At 48.8% G+C, this 20896-nt stretch overlaps 1 non-coding gene across 1 annotated transcript; it reads left to right on the top strand.

Annotated features, from left to right (window-relative positions):
• The first annotated feature begins 20329 nt into the window (after window positions 1-20329).
• On the top strand, window positions 20330-20433 carry LOC140386122 (U6 spliceosomal RNA). The gene has a single exon (XR_011933588.1). It is a non-coding gene; the product is annotated as a U6 spliceosomal RNA (small nuclear RNA).
• The last annotated feature ends 463 nt before the right edge of the window (window positions 20434-20896 follow it).

Below are 20896 nucleotides of genomic sequence, written 5' to 3'. Positions count from 1 at the left end.
GTGTGATTAGAATTGCATTGACCACTTCCCTCTACATGCAACAGATCCTGATGCTTGCCCATGTATGGGAATAGAACTTTTGGCCTGACTATGAGTGCCTCCACACTTTGTATTGCTTCTCTTGCCACACACGTGACCAAGGAATTAGCAACAAGTTGGGAACTACCCACCTGTTTCTGGGCATTTACATGCATGTCGCTGTTGGAGGCTGAGGTCCGGCAGCAGCCACAGATCTCTGGCAGAGAGACTGTTACAGTTTTGTAGTCTTGAAACCCCTGTTCCATGGCAGTCACCAGCTGGCTTCCAACATTCTATGTTTTTAATCCCGTGTCCTATGAAAATCAGCGACAACATGCCTGAAATATTAAGGAAATTCTGCTCACTATCTGTGTGGCCATTGCAGATGTCGCTGCTGTTGCATTCCAATCTGTTGCAACCTGCAGTTTTGAGAGGCAAACCTGTCACTGACAGTGGCCAACTGCGAATAGCCTCTGTATAATAAACAGAAGTTTTTTTTCATTGTCCTGTCAGTAGAGATGACATGTGAAGCACAGCATCCTGATGAAGTAACTTCCTTTTTATTAGTAGCCACAAGGGATTAGAATAACAAGGCTATGCATCTCATGATATTGTGGAAGCTTCACTCAACAGTGGTCACCCCTTCATCTGCCTTTGCTGCGGCCCCTTCCTAATTTCTGGCATTTCAATGAACCTGCATCTTCTCTCCCAGAGCGATAAAATACTTGGAGGTGTCTGCGATTGTGTTACAAGTGTTGTTGGTGACGCTGAGTGGTAATAAAGGAGCTGATGGGCCAAATAGAGGTCTCATCATTCTTTCCTTCTCAGTTCATAGAATCAGTGAATTATTTGGCACAGAAGGTGATATAAGCCCACTGTGTCAATGCCAGTTCATTGAAAAAGCTATTAATTTAGGATATATATATAAATATATATATCACATCAACTCAATGTATATAAACACTCCTTGTCTTACCCTTGTGTCAGTATTCCAATTATCTTACATATGCATCCTCTGGTTACTGACTCTCTTACTAATGGAAACAATATACACAATCAAAACCCCAAATCATTTTTGAACACCTCCAGTGGACCTCGTATCATCAAAATAATTTATATTGTTTCTTACTGCCCATAATCAGAACATTTTGTGTGGAAAGAGGTCTGTCTTTTTTTATCCTTGATGTGTTTATTCCAATTAAATCATTCAGCATCAGGCTTTTGTGAGTTTAAAATAAAGGAGCTATTTATTCTCACACACTTTGCTCAAATTAATACAAAAACATGCTCAGTTTCACGCATGCATACACACACATCAACAGTGCTATCAAGTGGCACTTACCTAGCATTAACCGGCTCATGGGCGCTCAGTTTGGTTTCCGCCAGGGTCACTCAGCTCCTGACCTCATTACAGCTTTGGTTCGAATATGGACAAAAGAGCTGAATGCCAGAGGTGAAGTGAGAGTGACTGCCTTTGACATCTAGGCAGCATTTGACTGAATATGTCATCAAGGAGCCCGAGCAAAACCGGAGTCAATGGGAATTAGGGGAAAAACTCCCCACTGGTTGAAGTCGTACCTGGCTCAAAGGAAGATGGTTGTGGTAGTTGGAGGTCAATCATCTCAACTCCAGGACATCACTGTAGGAGTTCCTCAGCGTAGTGTCCGAGGCCCAAACATCTTCAGCTGCTTCATCAATGACTTCCCTTCCATCATAAGGTCAGAAGTGGGGATGTTTGTGGATGACTGCACAATGTTCAGCAACATTTGCAACTCCTCAGATAATGAAGCAGTCCATGTCCAAATGCAGAAAGACCTGGACAATATCCAGGCTTGGGCTGACAAGTGGCAATTTCCATTTTGCACCACACAAGTGCCAGGCAATAACCATCTTCTACAAGAGAAGATCTGACATCCAACACTGAATCCCACACAATCAACATCTTGGAGGTTACCATTGATCATAAAATGAACTGAATTAGCTATATTAATATTGTGTTTACCAGGGAGGTCAAAGGTTAGGAGTCCTGCGGTGAGTAACTCACCCCCTGACACCCCCCCCCCCCCCCCACCCCCAAAAAAAGTCTGTTCACCATCTACAAGGCACAAGTCAGGAGTGTAATGGAATACTCACCACTTGCCTGGATGAGTGGAGCTCCAACAACACTCAAAAGGCTTGACACCATCCAGGACAAATCAGCCTGCTTGATTGCTCCCCCTTCCACAAACATTCAAACCCTCCACCACTGATGATCAGGGGCAGCCTTGTGAACCATCTACAAGATGCACCACAGCAACTTGCCAAGGTTCTTTAGACAGCACCTTCCAAACCAACGAACACTACCACCTAGAAGGACAAGATCAGCAGATCCTTGGGAACCCCAACATCTGGAGGTTCCCCTCTAAGTCACTCACCTTAACTTGGAAATATTGTTTCTTCATTGTCTCTGGGGCAATATCCTGGAACTCCCTCCCTAACAACACAACGGGTGTTCCTACACCTTAGGGGCTGCAGCGGTTCAAGAATGCAACTCATCGCCACCTTCTGAAGGGCAACCATGGATGGGTAATTAATGCTGGCGTAACTGTTTAGCACTGCTGCCCCACAGCTCCAGGGACCCAGGTTCAATTCCAGCCTCAGGTGACTGTCTGTGTAGAGTTTTCACTTTCTCCCCGTGTCTGCGTGGGTTTCCTACGGGTGCTCCGGTTTCCTCCCACAGTCCAAGGATGTGCAGGTTAGGTGCATTGGCCATGCTAAATTGCCCTTGTTCAAAAAGATTAGGTGGGGTTACTGGGTTACGGGGATAGGGTGGAGGTATGGGCTTAAGTAGGGTGCTCTTTCCAAGGGCCGGTGCAGACTCAATGGGCCGAATGGCCTCCGCTGCACTGTACATTCTCTGATGAAAATGAAATGAAAAATGAAAATTGCTTATTGTCACAAGGAGGCTTCAAATGAAGGTACTGTGAAAAGCCCCTAGTCGACACATTCCGGCGCCTGTTTGGGGAGGCTGGTACGGGAATTGAACCGTGCTGCTGGCCTGCCTTGGTCTACTTTAAAAGCCAGCTCTTTAGCCCCATAATTCTCTGATGATTCTATGATTCTAACCAGTGATGCCCAGATCCCATCAATTAATTAAAAAAAACACAATAATTAGATACAAACTGTGCATTTTTACTGATTACAGTTAATTGTTTCTCTGATTTACGATTTCTGGTCTCCTATGTGGCAAGCCTGGGGTTTCTTGAATGAATTAGATGATTTAAAGTTGAAGTGAGGGTCTTGTACATTGAAAGGCTTACACCAGGCTGTGAGAGGTCTCTTGCAGTCAAACATCCAGGCAGGTTGGTTCTCATGTGAACTTTGAAATGAACCAGACAAATGCCTTGGCTGTCTGATGGCTTGCAGATTGTTTTAGAGCCTGGTTCTCAGACTGACTGATGACTGGTTGTTCTGATGTCTCTGCTGGGTCCTGGGGTAATAAGGGTGCAGTTCCTGAAACCAGCATCGGTCACATAACCACTCAGTTAACACTTCTAAGGCTCATCTAGTCTAGTTTGGATGCAGGAGGGCATTGTGATACAATGGGTTGTTTATTGTGATCACTGCATTTCAATCTTCTCTTTTTTTCAGCGTTAGACATGGAGATAGGCAGTCTAGAAAGTTTATTGTCATTACTTGTTGGCCTTTACTTAAATAATGTGACGTGTGAATTCCACAAATGAGGTACCCTCACCTATATCCACATTTGATTCGCCATTCGCTAAACATTTGATACTTTTGTACTCCAAACGTCAAAAGTCACATGATTTGTGGCAGCCATCTTAACAGCTTCTTTGGGTCCTACTTTGAAGAGTATTGACTGTAAATGATTAAAATGGCATGTCTTTACTTGGAATGATACTTCCCTTCATTTTCTCTGCTCTAAGGACAATAATCCCAGTTCATCTCGTCTCGGCCAGAACTGAAATTCCTCAATCCTGCTACCTTCTGATAAATCTCCTCTGCACCCTCCCCAAGGCCTTGACATCTTTGGAACCTATCTAAAGAAACAGAGCAGAAGCAGGATTAAAAACACAATTTTAAACTTGATGCTAATGAAGGTCATTGGTACAACGTTTGAGCATATCATTTCACAAATCAACACTGCTTATGTCTCCATGAGGTACCCTCAATAATGACACTTAGAGATTAAACTGTAAAGAAGGCTTTATTAGACTAATAACTATGCTAGAGCTAGAGACGAGAGCTGACTGTTACATACCATGAGGCAGCCCTTATGTATGGCTCCCAGATGGGCGGAGCCAGAGGTGGAGTCCCCAGGGTTACAAGCCCGGTCTTAAAGGGGACATCACCTTACATGATGATAAGGCAGTAACCGTTCATCACATTCACCCCCTGTTTAAAAAGGAGTCCGGCGGGGGTGAAGTGCCATCATAGGTCCATCCGTCTCGGTGGCCGGATCGTCCTCCTCAATTCGGGCGGTGGTGAGGCGGGCACGGACGTCCCGGTTGAGGGCACATCCGGGAGCACAGCGGTCGGAGCTTCGGTCCGGGTTGGGGCAGGGGAACTAGGCAGGCCGGGGGTAGCGGAGCCGGGTGTGTTGTAGGGGGTGACGGGTCCTGCAGGGGAGCGGCGCAGGAAGGGGCGTCTGTGGTGGAGGATCCAGCGGGTGCCAGATCCCGGAGGGAAACCATATCTTGCCTGCCGTCGGAGTACTCCACGTAGGCGTAACTGGGGTTGGCGTGGAGCAGTCGGACCTTTTCAACTAGGGGGTCCGTTTTATGGCTCCTCGCGTGCCTCCGGAGAAGAACAGGTCCCGGAGCCATCAGCCAAGGTGGAAGCGAGACCCCGGAGGTAGACTTCCTGGGGAAGAGAAACAATCGGTTGTGAGGGGTCTCATTCGTGGCCGTGCAGAGGAGTGACCTAATGGAATGTAGGGCATCGGGTAGGACCTCCTGCCAGCGGATGGTTGGGAGATTTCTCGACCGCAGGGCCAGAAGGATAGCCTCCCACACTGTTGTGTTCTCCCTCTCCACCTGCCCGTTTCCCCGCGGATTATAACTGGTCGTTCTGCTCGAGGCGATGCCTTTGCTGAGCAGATACTGACGCAATTCATCGCTCATGAACGATGTACCCCGGTCGCTGTGGATATAAGCGGGGAAACCGAACAGGGTGAAGATACTGTGCAGTGCCTTAATCACCGTGGCTGAGGTTATGTCGGGGCAGGGAATGGCGAATGGGAAACGGGAGAACTCATCGATCACGGTGAGGAAATAGGCATAACGGTTGGTGGACAGGAGGGGCCCCTTGAAGTCCACGCTCAGTCGCTCAAAGGGGCCCGAGGCCTTCACGAGCCGAACCTTGTCTGGCCGTAGAAGTGCGGTTTGCACTCCGCACAGACTTGGCAGGCCCTGACCATGGCCTTGATCTCCTTGGTTAAGTAAGGTAGGTTGCGGGACTAGATGAAATGGACGAGCCGGGTAACCCCCGGGTGGCAGAGGTCATTGTGGATGGCTTGCAGGCAGTCCTCCTGCACGTTGGCATATGTGCCGCGGGGCAGGGCATCTGGGGGCTCGTCTGGACGATACTTGATATCGTACGAGTAGGTGGAGAGTTCGATCCACCACCTCAAAATTTTATCGTTTATTATTTTGCCCCGTTGCGTGTTATCGAACATATAGGCGACCGATCCGTTGGTCGGTGACGAGGGTAAACCTCCTACCGGCTAGGTAGTGTCTCCAGCGCCGTACAGCCTCCACAATGGCTTGTGCCTCCTTTTCGACTGCAGAGTGTCGAACCTCGGAGGCGGTGAGGGTTCGGGAGAAGAACGCTACTGGTCTGCCTGCCTGATTGAGGGTAGCAACCAGGGCGATGTCTGATGCATCGCTCTCTACCTGGAAAGGAATGGTTTCGTCCACTGCGTGCATGGCAGCCTTGATGATGTCGGCCTTGATGTGGTTGAAGGCCAATTGAGCCTCAGCCGAGAGAGGAAAAGTGGTGGTCTTTAGGAGTGGGAGGGCTTTGTCCGCATACTTGGGGACCCACTGGGCGTAATAGGAGAAAAGCCCCAAGCACCATTTGAGGGCCTTGAGGCTGCAGGGGGGAGGGAGTTCCTTAAGGGGGCGCATGCGGTCGGGGTCGGGACCTAGGACCCCGTCTTCCACGACATAGCCGAGGATGGCCAGCCGGATGGTGTGGAAAACGCATTTGCCCTCGTTATAGGTCAGGTTAAGGGTTCGGGCGGTCTGGAGGAACTTTTTGAGGTTAGCGTCAAGGTCCTGCTGATCATGGCCGCAGACGGTGACATTGTCCAAGTACGGGTATGTAGCCCGCAAACCGTACTGGTCCACCATTTGGTCCATCGCCCTTTGAAAGGTGGAGACCCCATTTGTGACACCAGAGGGGACCCTGAGGAAGTGGAAGAGCCGGCCGGCTGCTTCGAAGGCAGTATAGGGGCGGTCTTTTGGTCGGATGGGGAGCTGGTGGTAGGCAGATTTGAGGTCGACCGTGGAAAAGACTCGGTATTGGGCGATCCGATTTACCATTTCTGCGATGCGAGGAAGGGGGTACGCATCAAGCTGCGTGAATCGGTTTATGGTCTGGCTATAATCCACGACCATCCGTTTCTTCTCCCCGGACCGGACTACCACCACTTGCGCTCTCCAAGGGCTGTTGCTAGCCTCGATGACCCCCTCTCCCAGTAAACGCTGGACCTCTGACTTGATAAGAGCCATATCTTGGGCACTGTAGCGCCGGCACCTGGTGGCGACGGGCTTACAGTCAGGAGTGAGATTAGCGAATAGCGAGGGGGGTGCGACTTTCAGTGTCGCAAGGCAGCACACCGTGAGGGGGGGCAAGGGTCCGCCGAACTTCAGTGTAAGGCTTCGGTGGCTGCACTGGAAATCCAGTCCGAGCAGCAGGGGGGCACAGAGGTGAGGGAGGATATAGAATTTGAAACGGGTGTATTTGGCACCCTGGATCGATGAGATCCGCAATACAGTACCCCGTGATTTGTACCGCGTGGGACCCAGATGCGAGGGCTATGGTTTGGGATGCGGGATGGGTGCGTAGGAGCAGCGCCTTACCGTTTCAGGGTGGATAAAGCTCTCCGTGCTTCCGGAGTCGAAGAGGCATGCAGTGTCGTGCCCGTTGACCTGGCCCTGCATCATGGAGTCCTGCAGGTGTTTTGGCCGAGTTTCATCAAGGGTGATCGCACCCAGTCGCGGGTAGTCGGAGTCGTCAGCCGAGTCGGACGCGTAAAATGGCCGCCGCCGCCGGCTGCGCGTGTCGAGTCGAGAAGATGGCTCCGACAAGATGGCCGCTCCCATGATTCGCACAAGGCTGATGACGCGTCGGAAGCGGGCGTGTCGGGTCGGTGCGCAGCAGCATTGCGAGGCCTACGGGCCTGAGAGCCTGATTTTCGGGCCGGCTATTCTTTATTTTTCTGGCCCCTGGGTCTGGCCAGGCAGACCCTCGCAAAGTGACCTTTCTTCCCGCAGTCGCTGCAAATCGCGGAGCGGGCTGGGCAGCGTGGGCGTGGATGCTGGCCCTGCCCGCAGAAGTAGTATGGTGTGCCCCCATGGTGAGCGGGTCGCCGCTTGGCGCAGGCCTGTAATACGGTTGAGTCTGAGGAAGTCCGGGGGGAGCTGGCAGAGTCCGCGGGGTACGTACCCAAGTTATGTCGGGCCACCTCCAGCGAGGAGGCGAGCGTTAGCGTCTCCTGGAGGTCTTTTGCCCCGTTTTCGAGCAGCCGCTGCCGGATGTAGGTCGAGCGGATGCCGGACAAGAAAGCGTCCCTGAAGTGCAGGTTCATATGGACTTCCCCTGTCACATCCTGATGGTCACAGTCCCTGGCAAGCGCGGTGTGTTTCTCAACAAACTCGTAGAGCGATTCCCCCGAGCGCTGCCGGCAGGTAGGGAGCAGATACCGGGCGTGCACCTCATTGATGGGTTTGACAAACTGCTTCCGGAGAAACCCGATCGCTTCCTCATAAGTCGTCGCCTTTTCGAGCGTGGCGGAGATTCTGTGACTCACCCGGGCCGAGTAGACGCAGCTTGCGTGGCCCCAGGATGGGAGTCTCTGTGGAGTTCAGGTAGGCCTCGAAGCACCGCAGCCAGTATTAAAAAATGTCCTTCGCCTCCGGCGTTCGTGCTTCCAGATTGAGCTTCTCTGGTTTTAGGCCTGCGTCCATCCTGAATCTAATTTAGTCTAATAGATTGAGGTACCCTCAATAATGACACTTAGAGATTAAACTGTAAAGAAGGCTTTATTAGACTAATAACTATGCTAGAGCTAGAGACGAGAACTGACTGTTACAGACCATGAGGCAGCCCTTATGTATGGCTCCCAGATGGGCGGAGCCAGAGGCGGAGTCCCCAGGGTTACAAGCCTGGTCTTAAAGGGGACATCACCTTACATGATGGTAAGGCAGTAACCGTTCATCACACCACAAATGTCAGCATGCACCTGGCTTTGAACATAAATACGGCCAGTGACTTCCTCCCAAAAGGAATAAGGATTTTTCTAATCTGTTTGTCTCTTCCAGTTCCTGACCTGTGGCTGCATTTTATGCTGATGTATTCTGCAAAGAGACAAGATTTGCTTGGCAATAGTCAAAACTGCATTGATATGTATGTTTTTAAAGCTTGAAGAAATAAATACTGGCATTTATGTGATGGTTCATAACTTCATTGAAACATTTCAACATATTTGGTAAAGTGAATTACATTTGGAGTACAATGACTGTTACACAGATTATTAATGCAAAGTACCTTCCTCGATGTTATTCAGAAAAACTTTGTCACTCAGTTCTATGTGTACTTTGCCAATGCCAATCAGCAATCTTTCCCAAATGCAACTTTTCCTGTTTCTGCTTAGTGGTTTGTTGTAATACTTTTCAAGTATTATCATCCCTCAAATATATGCTACTTTCATTAAGTAACTGGATAATTTTAGCAATGCTCTTCAGCTCATCTACAAGTTGAGAACTCGATGAATACTGAATCTAAGAAATATCAAATATTTCCAAGCATTGACAATGGGGGAATGTGATTTGATTGCCACTGGTTCACCTTCGCCATGTTTCAAATTGGTAGTCTTCCTACGGTCTCCCCTTGAACATAGGAACATAGGAACTAGGAGCAGGAGCAGGCCATCTGGCCCCTCGAGCCTGCTCCGCCATTCAATGAGATCATGGCTGATCTTTTGTGGACTCAGCTCTACTTTCTGGCCCGAACACCATAACCCTTAATCCCTTTATTCTTCAAAAAGCTATCTATCCATTGAAGTACAGTAGTTGGTAGATTCACTGCTACCTCTGCCTGCAGGAATTTCCTCCTCTCCCATGTTATTTGCTTAGTGACGTTTAAATCAGTAGAACAGCAACAACTTGCATTTATATTATGGCCTTTAACATACTAGAAGGTCCCAAGGCTTTTGCAGGACACTAGGTGACTGAATGAGATATTAGGACAGGGAACCAAAAGCTTGGTCAAATAAATAGATTTTAAGGAGCATCTTAAAGAGAATGAAGGAGAGGGGTGGAAAGGTTTAGTGAGGGATTCCAGAGCTGAGTACCTGAAGGCACTGCTGCTGCGATGGAGGGATTAACATCAGGGGTGCACAAGTGGGCAGAATTGGAGAAGCACGTGGGTCTCAGAGATTGCAGGGCTGGAGGAGGTTACAGGAATAGGTAGGAGTGAGATTATGGAAGGAATTGAATGAGAATTTGAAGTCAAGGCATTGCTGGACTGTGAGTTAGTGTGGGTCAGACAGGGCTTCTTGCAAGCTTGGGTATGGCCAGTGGCATTTTGGAATAGTTCAGGCTTCTGGGGGGTGTAAATTGGAAGAGAAGCCAGGAGAGCATTGGAATAGTCAAGTCTAACAAAGGCAAGGCTCATGGTTTCAGCAGCAGATGGTCCTTCACAGCATCTGCACAACTATAGACTTTATTTTCACATTCAGTTTGCCCCCTGCAAAAGGGGCACACATCTCATGTAGTTCACAGCTGCAGTTCACCATCAAGCCCTATTTCCCTGTGTACAACAGCAACTTTCATTTATATAGTGTCCTCATAGTAAAACATACCAATGTGCTTCAATGTGCACTTATTTAGCTAGTCAGTTGATGGTTTATTCATGCAGCTACATCCTGATTGACTCTACAGAGGCACATGAGTAATTATCTGTCCAGTCTTGTGGAAAGTGACTAATCTTATCCATTACTGAACAATACTAAAGTACTATGGTTAACACTAAACGCCAAAAGATCTGGATGCAAAGAATCATTTGTAATTGTTTTGAATACAGGGCAAGATTCTCCGTCAGCTGACATTGAAATCGGGAAAGGCGATTGGGCGGAGAATCGGTCATGAAGCCAAAATCGTGGCGGGCGCCGGGCACACGCCAGAATGCCATGCTCCGGTGGCATCTGTGTCAATGTGTCTGACTCTGCAAGTACAGTAAACGCTGTTGGCATATCATTGGCGGGCCTGACCCGGTATTTTCCGGGGCCTCTGTGATGCTCCGCCTCAGCCGGGGGGAGGGGGGTGGAATTGCCGATGGCGAGTTTCACTGGTGGCTTCAAAAATCATAAAACAGGTGCCGCACGGACAACCCATCCCACCCCCACACACGTCCCCCGGTCGATCACCCCTTCCCATGCACATCCTCCCTGCAACTCCTGTCCCCCTGTACTCGCCTCCCCCCCCCCCCCCCTCCATTGCATCTCCCTCTGTGCTTTGAGCTTGCCTCACTACAGGATGCTAGCCCTGAGTTGGCAGGAACAGCGGGTCTGGTCCATGCAATGGAGGATGATGACGACACGCTCTGTGATAAGCTCTGGTGCTCCGCATCGTTTGACGACGTCTGACTCCTGCTCACGGTAGCATTTTCCACCATCCATCTGGGTGATCCCTACATGTGAGCTGGCCATTCCATTACATGGTCCCACCAAACCCTTGGGGTGGCGGGGGTGGGGACGGTGGGGTATGAGGTGGAGAGGGATGGGAGTGGGGCACCGTCACAGTGAGCACTGGCTGAACTGGAGTCCCTAGCCCAAGCCCACCCCCAATGTCTGCCCATCTATTCCCCGCCCCCAGTGAACCCTCTGCAGCCAGCTCAGCCCAGCCCATCCCTCACACCCTTCTGACAGAGCACCGAGGCAGATTGAAATGTTGTGAACACGTGGTTATTATGAAACCTTGAACATATATATATACACACATGTGTGCCCTCGCCCCAATTACTATACTGTGTGTTGTACCGTGCCAACGTTTCTGGTGTCTACCTTTCTGGTCTTAAGGACCCTAAAGCTATGCCTTGGTGGATCCCCAGGTGGTACATCAGGAGTGGAGGCGGCCTGCTGTGATTCCCAACCTGTTACTTGGGTCGCCTTTGGTGGCCGTCTCCTGGGGCAACTGGGCCTGGATGGGCCCGGCTGCTACATGGGTGTCACAGGTGTTGTGTGCCGCCCTGTTGGCCCATTGCCCTTCAGTTGTGCCAGGGACAGGAGGGGGGGGATCCGAGGCACTGTGGCATTCCGGCACCACCTCTGCGGAGTCACCGGCACGGGCCCCATCACCACCTCCTCCCTCAAGCTGCCTCATGGCCCCGAGGCTACACCTTGGGTCAGGGAGTGAGGGGAGTTAACCTCTGAGGCTCCCTCGCCACCTGGCGTTGCCAGCCCTGGAGGCCCGTTCCTGTCTCACCCAAGATCTCAATGCTCGCAGCCATGGAGCACAAAGAGTGGACCACCTCCATCTGGGACTCTGCCCTATCACCCAGCGACTATGCCACCTCCCTCTGTGCCTGGCTCAGGTCAACCAATGCCTAGGCAATGCCTCCAACGCCCTTAGCTATGGACCCACTGTGACTGGGCCACACTCTGGAGCACTGCTGCAATGCCCTAGTGGCCATCGTAGATGACTGCCTTTGACAGAGCAGCCCTGTCCTGTGCCTTGGCCACTGTCCATACAGTGCCCCAGGCCTTGGACATTCTAACCCATGGCCTATACCTTCACCCCCAAGGCCTCCACCGTGGATGCCACTCGTGCGGTGTTTACCTGGGTGGCACACATGGTCGGCACCGCCTCCTGATCCTGCAGGTGGTTGGACTCCTCCAACTGAACCTGCAAGCGCTGGATAGTTGCTGACAACCCCTCATGTAGCATCTGTCTCTGCGACTGCATTTTCACTATCGATGGGATCGCCCTTTTCAGAAGCCCAAAACCCTTCCGGACAGCAGCTCGTCCTTGGGGTCGGGCCACCCTCCAATCGTCCGCCCTCTGGGGGGTTCCTCTCTCCACCTGATGTACCACAGCACGTGGTAACGGTTGCTCTGGGAATGACACCAGATTTGCTGTCAGAGAAGTCCATCAATTCTGTCACGGCATCAACACTCAGTCTCTAAAATGGAGAAAACCACTCACAATGTTTTGACCTCAACTACTTCCTGTGGAACAGATTCCAGAGGCTTACCATTCTCTGGTTGAAGAAGGTTCTCCTCATCTCTGTCCGAAATGGTCTACCCTGTATCCTCAGACTGTGACCCTTGTTCCCGGACAGTCTCACCATTGGGGACATCCTTCCTGCATCTACCCTGTCCAGTCCTGTTAGAATTTTATAGGTTTCTATGAGATCCCCCCTCATTCTTCTGAACTCCAGCAAATACAATCTTAACCGATTCAATCTCTCCTTGTACGTCAGTCCTGCCATCCCAGTAATCTGGTAAAGTTTCGCTGCACTCTCTCTCGAGCAAGAACATAAATTTAGGCCTTGGTTGGTGAAGCTAGATTGAGAGCTGTCTGTGTATTTTCAGGTTGTTTTAATGGGAAACTGAACAGGAGTTTTAAGGTTTACAGGTGCGCTGTTCATTTCAGGTATGATGTTGAAAAGTTTAATATTGTTATCCATAATAAAGTTTTGTTTTAAAATATCCAAGCCCTATTTATTAAGCAATCACTCCTGGAGTGAATCATTCTTTCCGCACAGTATTGAAATTAAAAAAATATTGGGGTTTCATCCCAGTATCCTAGTCACTATTGCATCTGGTCTGGGATTGCAATATCCATTTACATCTATTTGCACGATTAGTTCATCGGCTTTATTACGAATGCTCCGATCGTTAAGGCACAAAGCTTGTGGCTTTTCTTTTTAACATTACTTGTCCTGCTCCCAACATTTTTTACTGTGGCCCTGTTTGAATCTGGCCCTTGTTTTCTCTGCCTACCATTTTTCTTATTCCCTTTTGTATCTTTTGTTTTTGCCCTTGATTTCCCCTCATCTGACTCCTTGTATAGGTTCCCACCCCCCTGCCTTTTTAGTTTAAACCCTCCCCAGCCACACTGGCAAATACTCTCCTCAGGACATCAGTCCCGGTCTTGCCCAGGTGTAACCCATCCAGTTCGTACATGTCTGACCTCCCCCAGAACTGGTTCCAATTCCCCAAGAATCTGAACACACCCTCCCCCTCACACCATCTCTTCAGCCACATATTTATCTGATAAATCCTGCTATTTCTACTCTGACTAGCACGTGGCACTGGTAGAAATCCTGAGATCACTACTTTTGAGGTTCAACTTTTCAACATTCTTTCTAACTCCCTACATTCTGCTTCTAGGACTTCATCCCTTTTTCTTTACCTATGTGGTTGTACCAATTTGTACCACGACCACTGGTTGTTCACCCTCCCCCTCCAGAATGTCCTGGGTCCTTGGCCCCAGCACCACAAAGGCAACATACCATCCTGGAGTCTTGTTTGCCCCACAGAAACGCCTACCTATTCCCATTACAGTTGAATGCTCTGTAACTATTGCATTCCCACACTTTTTACTCCTCACCTCTGCATCAGAACCAACCATGGTGCAATGAATTTGGCTGTTACTGCTTTCCCCTGAGAGGTCATTCCCCTCAACAGTATCCAAAGTGGTATATCTATTTTGCAGGGAATAGCCACAGGAAATTCCTGCACTGTCTGCCTAGCTCTCTTGTTCTGCCTGGTGGTCGGCCATTTCCTGTTTGAGTCTACGGTGTGACCACCTCTCCAAATAAGCTATCCATGACACTCTCCGCCTCATGGATGCTCCACAGTTTCTCCAGCCGCTGCTCCAGCTCTGAAACCTGGGCTTCCAGGAACTGCAGCTGGAGAAACTTCCCGAGCATTGAAAATATCCCGTACCAGCCTCCCCGAACAGGCGCCGGAATGTGACAACTAGGGGCTTTTCACAGTAACTTCATTTGAAGCCTACTTGTGACAATAAGCGATTTTCATTTTCATTTCATTTCAAATATTCCCAGCTTCCCACGTGGAGCACGACGAGCAAACCATGGCTTTGAGCTCTCCTGCCATCACTTACTATTTTAAATTAAAACTTTGGAAAGTACTTGATATTAGATTACCCCTATGGCCCTTCTTTCCTTGTCCTCGTTACTACCAATTATAGCCCTTACAGATTACAAACTGCAAAAAGTGTTTCCAAACTATAAGGGATAAAAGTTGTAACGACTTCCCAACCTTCCCCACTACTTACCAATCAGGTCTGCCGCTTGTAGACTCAGCTGCAGCAGCAGGGCAAGACCACTCACTGAAGATTTAAAAAGTTACAAAGCATGGTGCTTGGAGGAGTGCTAGGGTACCACCCTGCCCTGCCCTGTCCTCGACCACCTGGTGGTCTCCAATGGCCTGGGAGACCCCCAGCTTCTGTTACGATTGGTCCACATTTATGTGGACCAGCACTAAATGGCATCCTGGCGAGGTCTCCCAGTCACGCCCAGTGAGTCCAGGGGCAGGATGAATTGTGAACATGTATTTTGAAATCAGCTGAATTATGCCCTAAGTGTTGCCAACGGGACTGAATGGCATGCAATTTGCACTTCTGTTGGCACTATTCAGTAAGCGAGTCATGACGTGAAAATGGACCAGTTCTCTGCCGGTGCGAATTATAGTAAGAAGTCTTACAACACCAGGTTAAAGTCCAATAGGTTTGTTTCAAACACTAGCATTCGGAGCACTGCCCTTTCCCCAGGTGTGAATTATGAGCAATTCTGGCCCAGTGGGCAGTATAACTGCTGGAGCTGGAGTTAGCGCTAAGGAGCCTGACAAGCTGGAGCTGCTTATAAACACTCCACTCCTCACACACTCACAATACGAATCTTATATAGACCACGTTATTACAGAGTTACTTTAGACTCTCCTGGAACCACCACTGGAACTGAGGCAAGCAGACTTTGAAACAACCTGCTTTGCAGTTTTAACCTTGCCTGGCTGGATTTCCCAGGCCGCGGGAATCCCAGCAGCTGCAGGGTGTCAAGGATGCGTCGGTGGGGAGGAAAGTGCTTCTCAGGCCCCATGGTTCCCTCTGCATCCCTGTCTGCAGGATTGCTTGCAGTTTCTGACCTGGCGATCAGGCATGCCCACCATTCTTCAACTAGCAGCAACGAGTGACTTAACTGCGGCCTCCTTCACAGTGATACTTATTCAACTGGAAGCCAAGCCTATTAATCAGGCCCATGTGGGCTACCTGTTGGAACAAGCCTTGTGAAGTGAAAACTCCATTGTCTGGGGACAACCCAAATGTAGGTGATGCTCGGTAGAAATTCTGCCCTGCATCCAACCCCTCCCCTACCCATCCAAGAAACGCAGCCAGTGCCTACAAGATCCAAACCTTTATTTCCCTTCCTGTACCTGAGTTGACATCAAATTCACCCATTTTAACTTAAATTTCCCTCAGCATTTGAGTTGTAAATTCCCCATTCTTTTAATCTGATTGGTTAACCCTGTTCACTCAGGACCAAGATGCCGCATTTCCCTTTCTGAGCCCTTACCGCTTCATACTTTCAGCAACTTTCCAAAACATTTTCGAACTTTAACATGCAAGAACAAGTTTGACTAACAGCCGATGACATTTGAAGTCCTGGCACGGCAAACTTTGGCGCCACAATGTAATAATTTTTACAAATAGAAAACCAGGCAAAACATTAATCTGCAAATTTCAAAGTTCAGACAAGCAATAAGTCCAATGGCAATCTATCCATCTAATCACCTATTTGTTGAAAATTTTCAAATTAATCAATTTAACTACCTGGAAGTGAGCCATGTGACCTTTCTAAGTCAGTCTAATGTTTGTTGCAGTTGCCAACAAGAAGTAAAAAATGATCAAGAGAAATCTGGAAATCACGCTTTACAGAGTCTGAAGTGGAACAGTTGGTGGATGAAGTAATATAAAGCTCCTTTTGGCGCCAAAACAAAAATCGTCAAGGCTAATGGAATGCTGGAATTTAAATCTAGAGGAATAAGATACAAGTGGGTCAAAGTCATGCTTCAGCTAATCAAAGCCCTGGTTAACAACATCTTGAGTACTGCGAGAAGTTCTGGGTACATGCCTCAGGAAGGATATTTTGGTGTCGGAGGGAATGCAGCATAGATTTACCAAGAGTCTACGCTTGAAACTACAAGGGGCGGTTACAAAAACTAAGATTGAATTTCTTGGATTTTAGAATATTAAGGGGTAATTTGATGGAAGTTTTCAAAATGATTAAGAGGCACAGGTAGGATAGATTATAAAGAACGAAGAACAAAGAAAATTACAGCACAGGAGCAGGCCCTTCGGCCCTCCCATCCTGCGCCGATCCAGATCCTTTATCTAAACCTGTCGCCTATTTTCCAAGGATCTACTTCCCTCTGTTCCCCACCCATTCATATATCTGTCTAGATGCATCTCAAATGATGCTATCGTGCCCGCCTCTACCACCTCCACTGGCAAAGCGTTCCAGGCACCCACCACTCTCTGCGTAAAAAACTTTCCACGCACATCTCCCTTAAACTTTCCCCCTCTCACCTTGAAATCGTGACCCCTTGTAATTGACACCCCCACTCTTGGAAAAAGCTTGTTGCTATCCACCCTGTCCATACCTCTCATAATTTTGTAGACCTCAATCAGGTCCCCCCTCAACTTCCGTCTTTCCAACAAAAACAATCCTAATCTACTCAACTTTTCTTCATAGCTAGCACCCTCCATACCAAGCAACATCCTGGTGAACCTCCTCTGCACCCTCTCTAAAGCATCCACATCCTTCTGGTAATGTGGCGACCAGAACTGCACTCAGTATTCCAAATGTAGCCTAACCAAAGTCCGATACAACTGTAACATGACCTGCCGACTCTTCTACTCAATACCCCGTACGATGAAGGCAAGCATGCTGTATGCCTTCTTGACCAGTCTATCGACCTGTGTTGCCACCTTCAGGGTACAATGGACCTGAACTCCCAGATCTCTCTGTACATCAATTTTCCCCAGGACTCTTCCAATGACCGTATAGTCCGCTCTTGAATTAGATCTTCCAAAATGCATCACCTCGCATTTGCCTGGATTGAACTCCATCTGCCATTTCTCTGCCCAACTCTCCAATCCATCTATATTTTGCTGTATTCTCTGACAGTCCTCCTCGCTATCTGGAACTCCACCAATCTTAGTGTCATCTGCAAACTTGCTAATCAGTCCACCTATACCTTCATCCAGATCATTTATATATATCACAAACAACAGTGGTCCGAGCACGGATCCCTGTGGAACACCACTAGTCACCTTTCTCCATTTTGAGACACTCCCTTCCACCACTACTCTCTGTCTCCTGTTGCCCAGCCAGTCCTTTATCCATCTAGCTAGTACACAAAGAGCAGCAATTGGATGCACTTAGGAGCATGCAGGTGGCGGAAAGCGTCATAGATCACAGTTTTATAAATGTGGTCACACCCAAGGTGCAGGCAGAGAAATGGGTGACCACCAGAAAGGGCAGGCAGTCAGTGCAGGAATCCCCTGTGGTTGTCCCCCTCTCGAACAGGTATACCCCTTTGGGTACTGTCGGGGGGGATAGCCTATCAGGGGAAAACAGCAGCAGCCAGAGCAGTGGCACCACGGCTGGCTCTGATGTTCAGAAGGGAGGGTCAAAGCGCAGAAGAGCAATAGTAATAGGGGACTCTTTAGTCAGGGGCATAGATAGGCGCTTCTGTGGACGTGAAAGAGACTCCAGGATGGTATGTTGCCTCCCTGATGCCAGGGTCCAGGATGTCTCCGAACGGGTAGAGGGCATCCTGAAGGGGGAGGGCAAACAGGCAGAGGTCATTGTACATATTGGTACTAATGACATAGGCAGGAAGGGGCATGAGGTCCTGCAGCAGGAGTTCAGGGAGCTAGGCAGAAAGTTAAAAGACAGGACCTCTAGGGTTGTAATCTCGGGATTACTCCCTGTGCCACGTGCCAGTGAGGCTAGAAATAGGAAGATAGAGCAGCTAAACACGTGGCTAAACAGCTGGTGTAGGAGTGACGGTTTCCGTTATCTGGACTACTGGGAGCTCTTCCGGGGCAGGTGTGACCTATATAAGAAGGACGGGTTGCATCTAAACTGGAGAGGCATAAATATCCTGGCCGCGAGGTTTGCTAGTGTCACACGGGAGGGTTTAAACTAGTATGGGAGGTGGGTGGGCACGGGAGCAATAGGTCAGAAGGTGAGAGCATTGAGGGAGAACTAGGGAATAGGGACAGTGGGGCTCTGAGGCAGAGCAGACAGGGAGAAGTTGTTGAACACAGCGGGTCTGGTGGCCTGAAGTGCATATGTTTTAATGCAAGAAGTATTACGGGTAAGGCAGATGAACTTAGAGCTTGGATTAGTACTTGGAACTATGATGTTGTTGCCATTACAGAGACCTGGTTGAGGGAAGGGCAGGATTGGCAGCTAAACGTTCCAGGATTTAGATGTTTCAGGCGGGATAGAGGGGGATGTAAAAGGGGTGGCGGAGTTGCGCTACTGGTTAGGGAGAATATCACAGCTGTACTGCGGGAGGACACCTCAGAGGGCAGTGAGGCTATATGGGTAGAGATCAGGATTAAGAAGGGTGCAGTCACAATGTTGGGGGTTTACTCCAGGCCTCCCAACAGCCAGCGGGAGATAGAGGAGCAGATAGGTAGACAGATTTTGGAAAAGAGTAAAAACAACAGGGTGGTGATGGGAGACTTCAACTTCCCCAATATTGACTGGGACTCACTTAGTGCCAGGGGCTTAGACGGGGCATCGTTTGTAAGGAACATCTAGGAGGGCTTCTTAAAACAATATGTGGACTGTCCAACTAGGGAAGGAGTGGTACTGGACCTGGTATTGGGGAATGAGCCCGGCCAGGTGGTAGATGTTTCAGTAGGGGAGCATTTCGGGAACAGTGACCACAATTCAGTAAGTTTTAAAGTGCTGGTGGACAAGGATAAGAGTGGTCCTAGGATGAATGTGCTAAATTGGGGGAAGGCTAATTATAACAATATTAGGCGGGAACTGAAAAACATAGATTGGGGGCGGATGTTTGAGGGCAAATCAACATCTGACATGTGGGAGGCTTTCAAGTGTCAGTTGAAAGGAATTCAGGATCGGCATGTTCCTGTGAGAAAGAAGGATAAATACGGCAATTTTCGGGAACCTTGCATAACGAGAGATATTGTAGGCCTCGTCAAAAAGAAAAAGGAGGCATTTGTCAGGGCTAAAAGGCTGGGAACAGACAAAGCCTGTGTGGAACATAAGGAAAGTAGGAAGGAACTTAAGCAAGGAGTCAGGAGGGCTAGAAGGGGTCACAAAAAGTCATTGGCAAATAGGGTTAAGGAAAATCCCAAGGCTTTTTACACGTACATAAAAAGCAAGAGGATAGCCAGGGAAAGGGTTGGCCCACTGAAGGATAGGCAAGGGAATCTATGTGTGGAGCCAGAGGAAATGGGCGAGGTACTAAATGAATACTTTGCATCAGTGTTCACCAAAGAGAAGGAATTGGTAGATGTTGAGTCTGGAGAAGGGGGTGTAGATAGCCTGGGTCACATTGAGATCCAAAAAGACGAGGTGTTGGGTGTCTTAAAAAATATTAAGGTAGATAAGTCCCCAGGGCCTGATGGGACCTACCCCAGAATACTGAAGGAGGCTGGAGAGGAAATTGCTGAGGCCTTGACAGAAATCTTTGGATCCTCGCTGTCTTCAGGTGATGTCCCGGAGGACTGGAGAATAGCCAATGTTGTTCCTCTGTTTAAGAAGGGTAGCAAGGATAATCCCGGGAACTACAGGCCGGTGAGCCTTACTTCAGTGGTAGGGAAATCTATTTCTAATAAATAAAATTTTATTCCTTTCCATATGTTTGATCATGGCTCTTTGTTTTCAAATCCGTTCAGATAGATTTAATTTTCTGCGTGAATGTCTGCTTTTTAAAACCTGGAGAGGAATGTGGGCATCGCTAGCAGTGGCTAGCTAGGCCATTTTAGACAGAAGGTAAGAGTTAACTACTGTGAGTGTTTGCTTCAGCAGCACATACATTTCAAAAAACGTGGAACGATACCAAGAAGATTAGCATGGCCCCTGCTCAAGGTGACACACAAACATGCACTGCGGGTGTTAAGGGGAGAATCTTAACATGGAGTTCATGGGTTTGGGTACAGGAGGGGAATTAAGTCCAGAGAAAATGACAGTGAATTTGCCTGCCAACTCCAACTCACTGATTTCTGCATTTCATTCCAATCTGTAAGGCTGCGAGTGCAAAATTTCCCCTTGGAGAGATCGATTACGAATTACCATTAGATAATCGTTCAATTAGACACATTTTTCAAGACAATTTTTGTTCTGTTGGTTTCTCAATCATCCTGAAACTCACGGTTGCCAGCAAAGCAAGAACAGAACAGCAATGTTAGCGCTGAATCAATCACATAGAAATATTGCGACTACTACTCTGTATTAACTGTTGTTTTCTCACCTGTTGGTGGAAAAGGGTTTGCACAAAGTGCTTTTGCTGAGAGACTGTGTTATGGTGGCCACAAAGGACACCGGTGATCATCAAGCCCCGTGGGCTTCGTGGAGTATGAGC

The sequence above is a fragment of the Scyliorhinus torazame genome, chromosome 11, assembly GCF_047496885.1.
Source record: "Scyliorhinus torazame isolate Kashiwa2021f chromosome 11, sScyTor2.1, whole genome shotgun sequence".
NCBI lineage: Eukaryota > Metazoa > Chordata > Chondrichthyes > Carcharhiniformes > Scyliorhinidae > Scyliorhinus > Scyliorhinus torazame.
The sequence above is the reverse complement of the archived record's forward strand: the minus strand, read 5'-3'. Positions and strand labels throughout refer to the sequence as shown.